Source organism: Cryptomeria japonica, unplaced genomic scaffold (assembly GCF_030272615.1).
Source record: "Cryptomeria japonica unplaced genomic scaffold, Sugi_1.0 HiC_scaffold_413, whole genome shotgun sequence".
NCBI lineage: Eukaryota > Viridiplantae > Streptophyta > Pinopsida > Cupressales > Cupressaceae > Cryptomeria > Cryptomeria japonica.
In genome coordinates, this window is record NW_026729234.1 from 122,501 (window position 1) to 130,340 (window position 7,840).

General features: G+C 63.1%; 1 non-coding gene across 1 annotated transcript; it reads right to left on the reverse strand.

The window, feature by feature from the left end:
• Positions 1–5,911: 5,911 nt before the first annotated feature.
• LOC131871469 (5S ribosomal RNA) lies at positions 5,912–6,030 on the reverse strand. Its single transcript, XR_009369686.1, has one exon. It is a non-coding gene; the product is annotated as a 5S ribosomal RNA (ribosomal RNA).
• Between the last annotated feature and the right edge of the window lie 1,810 nt (positions 6,031–7,840).

The following is a 7,840-nucleotide window of genomic DNA, read 5'->3' on the forward strand; positions in this document are numbered from 1 at the left end:
AGCTTGTCGCAGTGTGTACTTAGCAAACCGCGACCCACGTGCGAATCCACCCCGGCCACCCACCCCCGTCGAGGTGCACACCCTCCCTCGCGAAGTGCGCCCCGTTCGCCAAGTGTGAGCCCTGCCCGGGTGCGCGCACCTTGCTAGGGCGTCGGGTGTGCACCCGGCCCGGCCTACGTGCGTGCACCTGGACGGGGCGTCGTGTGCGTGCAGTGTCCCGTCTGCAACGCGGTGCCCACACACCACCTCGGGCGCAACGACCTGCGCTCACATGTGGGCCGAGTGCACCTTGGTGCATGTTCGGGGCGCCTCGGGTGCACGCTCGATCTTGCCCCGGTGCACCAAGGCGCTCGGTTTGCCCCGGGTGCGCACTTGGTGCAAGGTGGGCACCCAAAATAGGGATCAAGCACCAAAACACAAGTTTCGGGATGCAAAATGGGACCCAAGGACCACAAATGCGTTCCAAGACCCATGATGGGTCCACGAGAACAAAAATGTGTTCCGAGACTTAATAAACAAATATTGGGTTTTAGGAGAAGAAACATGCTCTGATGCCCAAAACGAGAATCGACCCCGAAAAGGCCACAGGCCAAAAGTGGGATGCGAGACAAAAAAAAATGGGACCCGAGGACCAAAATTGGGTTCCCAGGTCGAAGACAGGGCAACCGGACAAGAAACGACCTCTAAGGCTCGAAATGAGTCCCGACGACTAAAACTTGACAAGAAGCACCCATCAGGCACCCAACTCGACACCCATGGGATGCCGACCCACCCGGGCTTCCACCTAGCACACCTTGGCACCCACCCACCCTCGCACCCAACCTCGCACCCAACTTAGCACCTTTGAACCCACATTGGCACTCACCCTGACCCTGGCACCTTGGAACCCACATTGGCACTCACCTTGACCCTGGCACCCACCTTTGCACTCACCTTGGGACCCACCCTGGCTCCCACCTCGGCACCCACCCAGACACCCACCTTGGTTCCTTGGCACCCACCTTGGATCCTTGGCACCCACCCCGACACCCACCTTGGCACGCAACTTGGCTACTTGCCACCCACCTTGGCTCCTTGACGCCCACCCCGACAACCACCCCGTGACCTACCCTGGCTAGGGTTGGTGCACACCCACCCTGGTGCCCACCTTGGCACCCACCCCATGACCCACCTTGGCACGCACCTTAGTACCCACCCCGTTACCCACCCTAGGACCCACCCCGTGACCCACCTTGGCCAGGGTGGGTGCCTTGGTGCGCACAACTTGCCTGGGCTGCACACCAGGGCGGGCTCAAGATGGCACCCGCGTTCCGTTTTTTTCACTATCTTTCAAAACGGAAATTTTAAAATCTCGTTTTTTTTTTTTTTTTGCCTTTTCTGGAAATTAGTGAAGGCAGCGCATCAAAGGTGCGCAATGCTGGTGCGAACCCGGGAGCGCTCCGATGTGTGCTCCAAGGTGCGGCGTGCACGAAGTCCGAGCCCGGCTTGCCCCGGGTGCGCACCTCGCGTGCACCTTCGCCGGGGTGAGCACCTTGGCTGGGTTGCGCGCCCTGGTGCGCACCAAGGAGCGCTCTGAAGTGTGCTCCAAGGTGCGGCGTGCACGAAGTCGGAGCTCGGTTTGCCCCGGGTGTGCACCTCGGGTGCGCACCTCGCGTGCACCTTCGCTGCGGTGGGCACCTTGGCTGGGTTGCGCGCCTTGGTGGGCACCATGCAGTGCACGAAGTCGGAGCCCGGTTTGCCCCGGGCGCGCACCTCCGCCAGGGTGGGCACCTTGGTGCGCACAACTTGCCTGGGCTGCGCACCAGGAAGGGCTCAAGATGGCACCCGCGTTCCGTTTTTTTCACTATCTTTCAGAACGGAAATTTTAAAATATCGTTTTTTTTTGCCTTTTCTGGAAATTAGTGAAGGCAGCGCATCAAAGGTGCGCAACGCTGGTGCGAACCTGGGAGCGCTCCGATGTGTGCTCCAAGGTGCGGCGTGCACGAAGTCGGAGCCCGGTTTGCCCCGGGTGCGCCCTGGTGGGCACCATGGTGCGCACCAAGGAGCGCTCCGAAGTGTGCTCCAAGGTGCGGCCTGCACGAAGTCGGAGCCCGGTTTGCCCCGGGCGTGCACCGCGGGTGGGCACCTTGGTGCGCATGCCTTGCCTGGGCTGCGCACCAGGGCGGGCTCAAGATGGCACCCGCGTTCCGTTTTTTTCACTATCTTTCAAAACGGAAATTTTAAAATCTCATTTTTTTTTGCCTTTTCTGGAAATTAGTGAAGGCAGCGCATCAAAGGTGCGCACCTCGCTGCCCACCACGGTGCGCAACGCCGGTGGGCACCCGGGAGTGCTTCGAAGTGTGCTCCAAGGTGCTGCGTGCACGTTGTCGGAGCCCGGTTTGCCCCGGGTGCGCACCTCGCGTGCACCTTCGTCGGGGTGGGCACCTTGGCTGGGTTTGCCCCGGCTGCGCTCCGAAGCGGGGTTATTGGAGCGCCGCCTCTTTTTTTGTCGGAGCGTTTGGTGGGGTTTCTCGCATTGGCTCTTCCCAGGCCCGGTTGCCACCCTGGCGCGCACGAAGTCGGAAGTAGGGTTAATTGCCCGGGTGCGCACCTTTGCCAGGGTGGGCACCTTACCTGGGCTGTGCACCAGGGCGGGCTCAAGATGGCACCCGCGTTCCGTTTTTTTCACTATCTTTCAAAACGGAAATTTTAAAATCTCCTCTTTTTTTTGCCTTTTCTGGAAATTAGTGAAGGCAGCGCATCAAAGGTGCGCACCTCGCTGCCCACCTTGGTGTGCTCTGAGGTGCGCACCCGGGAGCGCTACGAAGTGTGCTCCAAGGTGCGGCGTGCACGTTGTCGGAGCCCGGTTTGCCCCGGGTGCGCACCTCGCCTGCACCTTGGCCGGGGTGGGCACCCTCGCTGGGTTTGCCCAGGGTGCGCTCCGAAGCGGGGTTACTGGAGCGCCCCCTCTTTTTTTGTCAGAGCGTTTGGTGGGGTTTCTCGCATTGGCTCTTCCCAGGCCCGGTTGTTGGGTGCGCTCCCACCCTGGCGCGCGCGAAGTTGGAAGTTGGGTTAATTGCCCGGGCGCGCACCTTCGCCAGGGTGGGCACCTTGGTGCGCACACCTTGGCTGGGCTGCGCACCAGGGCGGGCTCAAGATGGCACCAGCATTCCCTTTTTCTCACTATCTTTCAAAACGGAAATTTTAAAATCTCGTTTTTTTTTGCCTTTTATGGAAATTAGTGAAGGCATCGCATCAAAGGTGCGCACCTCGCTGCCCACCTTGGTGTGCTCCGAGGTGCCCACCACGGTGCGCTCCGAGGTGCCCACCACGGTGCGCAACGCCGGTGCGAACCCGGGAGCGCCCCGATGTGTGCTCCAAGGTGCGGCGTGCACGAAGCCGGACCCCGGTTTGCCCCGGGTGCGCACCTCGCGTGCACCTTGGTGCGCACACCTTGGCTGGGTTGCGCGGCCTGGTGGGCACCATGGTGCGCACCAAGGAGCGCTCCAAAGTGTGCTCCAAGGTGCGGCGTGCACGAAGTCCTAGCCCGGTTTGCCCCGGGTGCGCACCTTCGCCGCGGTGGGCACCATGGCGTGCACGAAGTCGGAGCCCGGTTTGCCCCGGGTGCGCACCTCGCGTGCACCTTCGCCGGGGTGGGCACCTCGGCTGGGTTGCGCGCCCTGGTGCGCACCAAGGAGCGCTCCGAAGTGTGCTCCAAGGTGCGGCGTGCACGAAGTCGGAGCCCGGTTTGCCCCGGGTGCGCACCTTCGCCGCGGTGGGCACCCTGGTGCGCACCATGGCGTGCACGAAGTCGGAGCCCGGTTTGCCCCGGGTGCGCACCTCGCGTGCACCTTCGGCGGGGTTGCGCGCCCTGGTGCGCACCAAGGAGCGCTCCGAAGTGTGCTCCAAGGTGCGGCGTGCACGAAGTCGGAGCCCGGTTTGCCCCGGGTGCGCACCTCGCGTGCACCTTCGGCGGGGTTGCGCGCCCTGGTGGGCACCATGGTGCGCACCAAGGAGCGCTCCGAAGTGTGCTCCAAGGTGCGGCGTGCACGAAGTCGGAGCCCGGTTTGCCCCGGGTGCGCACCTCGCGTGCACCTTCGCCGCGGTGGGCACCATGGCGTGCACGAAGTCGGAGCCCGGTTTGCCCCGGGTGCGCACCTCGCGTGCACCTTCGCCGGGGTGGGCACCTCGGCTGGGTTGCGCGCCCTGGTGCGCACCAAGGAGCGCTCCGAAGTGTGCTCCAAGGTGCGGCGTGCACGAAGTCGGAGCCCGGTTTGCCCCGGGTGCGCACCTCGCGTGCACCTTCGCCGCGGTGGGCACCATGGCGTGCACGAAGTCGGAGCCCGGTTTGCCCCGGGTGCGCACCCCGCGTGCACCTTCGCCGGGGTGGGCACCTCGGCTGGGTTGCGCGCCCTGGTGCGCACCAAGGAGCGCTCCGAAGTGTGCTCCAAGGTGCGGCGTGCACGAAGTCGGAGCCCGGTTTGCCCCGGGTGCGCACCTCGCGTGCACCTTCGCCGCGGTGGGCACCTTGGCTGGGTTGGGCACCATTGAGCGCTCCGAAGTGTGCTCCAAGGTGCGCACCATGGCCCTCCAAGGTGCGCAGCATGGCGTGCACGAAGTCGGAGCCCGGTTTGCCCCGGGTGCGCACCTCGCGTGCACCTTCGCCAGGGTGGGCACCTCGGTGCGCACACCTTCTCAATGTTTTCTTGCCTTTTCTGGAAATTGGTGAAGGCAGCGCATCAAAGGTGCGCACCTCGGTGTGCTCCGAGGTGCGAACCCGAGAGCGCTCCGAGGTGCCCACGAAGTCGAAAGTCGGGTTAATTGCATTGTTTTCCCCGGGTGCGCTCCGAGGTGCGCAACATCGGTGCGCACCAAGGAGGGCTCCGAAGTGTGCTCCAAGGTGCGCACGATTCGGAGCTCGGTTTGCCCGGGGTGCGCACACCTTGGCTGGGTTGCGCACCCTTTGTGCGCTCCAAGGTGCGCACGAAGTCGGAGCTCGGTTTGCCCCGGGTGCGCACCTTCGCCAGGGTGCGCACCTTGATGCGCACGCCTTGGCTGGGCTGCGCACCTTGGTGGGCGCCATGGTGCGCACCTTTCGTGCGCTCCAAGGTGCGCACGAAGTCGGAGCTCGGTTTGCCCCGGGTGCGCACCTTGGTGGGCGCCATGGTGCACTCCGAGGTGCCCAAGATTGGTGCGCACCAAGGAGCGCTCCGAAGTGCGCTCCAAGGTGCGCAGGTGCGCGCGAAGTCGAAAGTTGGGTTAATTGTCCGGTTTGCCTCGGGTGCGCACCTTGCGTGCACCTTCGCCAGGGTGGGCGCCTTGGTGCGCACACCTTGGCTGGGCTGCGCACCCGGGCGCGCACACCTTGGCACCCGCGTTTCCTTCATTTTAAATTTTTTTTTTTTACAATCTCTCAAGTGGGAAATTCTATAATCTCAACTTTTTTTGCCTTTTCAGGAAACTTTTGAATGGAGCGCATCATTGGTGCGCTCCGAAGTGTGCTCCAAGGTGCGCACCTCTGGTGTGCTCCAAAGCTCTCTCCAGCTGCGTGCACCTGCCCCGGCCGCGCACCCGGCCCCGCCCAGCTTCGCTCACCTGTCCCGGGCGTCTGGTGCGGAACCTTAGAGTAAGAAACATCACCGTGCACCTTGGCCAACGTGCGCGACTCGACCGAGCGCGCACTGGCCGAGGTGCACACCGATTTCACCTGGGTGCGCGCGCAGCACCTCGGGCGCACCGGGGTGCGCGCACAACGCCCGGGTTGCACCGTGGCCTGTGTGCTCGGGGCGCCTCGGGTGCGCGCTCGGTGTCGCCCCCCCGCGCGCGCGGTAGTGCGGGCAGCGCACCCCGGCCCGGCCCGGCCCCGACGAGAACGCAAACGGGCAAAAGGTTTATTCAAATAGCATTGCGACGCCCGGCGAAAAACTAAGAAAGGGTGCAACACCGGGACTTCCCGGGAGGTCACCCATCCCAGTACTACTCCGGCCCAAGCGCGCTTAACTGCGGAGTTCTGATGGGATCCGGTGCACTAACGCTGGTATGATCGCACCCGTTATGAGCTTGTCGCAGTGTGTACTTAGCAAACCGCGACCCACGTGCGAATCCACCCCGGCCACCCACCCCCGTCGAGGTGCACACCCTCCCTCGCGAAGTGCGCCCCGTTCGCCAAGTGTGAGCCCTGCCCGGGTGCGCGCACCTTGCTAGGGCGTCGGGTGTGCACCCGGCCCGGCCTACGTGCGTGCACCTGGACGGGGCGTCGTGTGCGTGCAGTGTCCCGTCTGCAACGCGGTGCCCACACACCACCTCGGGCGCAACGACCTGCGCTCACATGTGGGCCGAGTGCACCTTGGTGCATGTTCGGGGCGCCTCGGGTGCACGCTCGATCTTGCCCCGGTGCACCAAGGCGCTCGGTTTGCCCCGGGTGCGCACTTGGTGCAAGGTGGGCACCCAAAATAGGGATCAAGCACCAAAACACAAGTTTCGGGATGCAAAATGGGACCCAAGGACCACAAATGCGTTCCAAGACCCATGATGGGTCCACGAGAACAAAAATGTGTTCCGAGACTTAATAAACAAATATTGGGTTTTAGGAGAAGAAACATGCTCTGATGCCCAAAACGAGAATCGACCCCGAAAAGGCCACAGGCCAAAAGTGGGATGCGAGACAAAAAAAAATGGGACCCGAGGACCAAAATTGGGTTCCCAGGTCGAAGACAGGGCAACCGGACAAGAAACGACCTCTAAGGCTCGAAATGAGTCCCGACGACTAAAACTTGACAAGAAGCACCCATCAGGCACCCAACTCGACACCCATGGGATGCCGACCCACCCGGGCTTCCACCTAGCACACCTTGGCACCCACCCACCCTCGCACCCAACCTCGCACCCAACTTAGCACCTTTGAACCCACATTGGCACTCACCCTGACCCTGGCACCTTGGAACCCACATTGGCACTCACCTTGACCCTGGCACCCACCTTTGCACTCACCTTGGGACCCACCCTGGCTCCCACCTCGGCACCCACCCAGACACCCACCTTGGTTCCTTGGCACCCACCTTGGATCCTTGGCACCCACCCCGACACCCACCTTGGCACGCAACTTGGCTACTTGCCACCCACCTTGGCTCCTTGACGCCCACCCCGACAACCACCCCGTGACCTACCCTGGCTAGGGTTGGTGCACACCCACCCTGGTGCCCACCTTGGCACCCACCCCATGACCCACCTTGGCACGCACCTTAGTACCCACCCTGTTACCCACCCTAGGACCCACCCCGTGACCCACCTTGGCCAGGGTGGGTGCACCCACCCTGGTGCCCACCTTGGCACCCACCCATCCTAGCACCCAGCCTGTGACCGGGCTTGGAACCCAACCTTGCACCCGTCTTGGCCAGTGTGGGTGCGCACCCATCCTGGCACCCACGTTGTGACACACCCTTTAACCCACGCACCCTAGCAGCCACGTTGGCACCCACCTTGGAACACAACCTAGCAACTTGGCACCCACCCCGTGACCCACCTTGGCATCCACCATAGCAGTCGCCCACTTGGCACCCACCTTGGAACCCAAGTTGGCACCCACCTCGGCACCCACCTTGACACTTGTGGACCCACCTTGCCACTCACCCTAGCATCGACCCATCCTAGCACCCACCCTGGCACCTTTGCACCCTAGCACTCACCCATCCTAGCACCTAACCTGTGACCCACCTTGACACTCACCCTCGCACCCACCTTGGAACCCAACCTAGCACCCACCCACCCTGACACCAACCCTAGCACCTACCCACCCTTGCACCCACCCTGTGACCCATCTTGGCACCCACCCATCCTACCACTCAACCTATCACCCACCTTC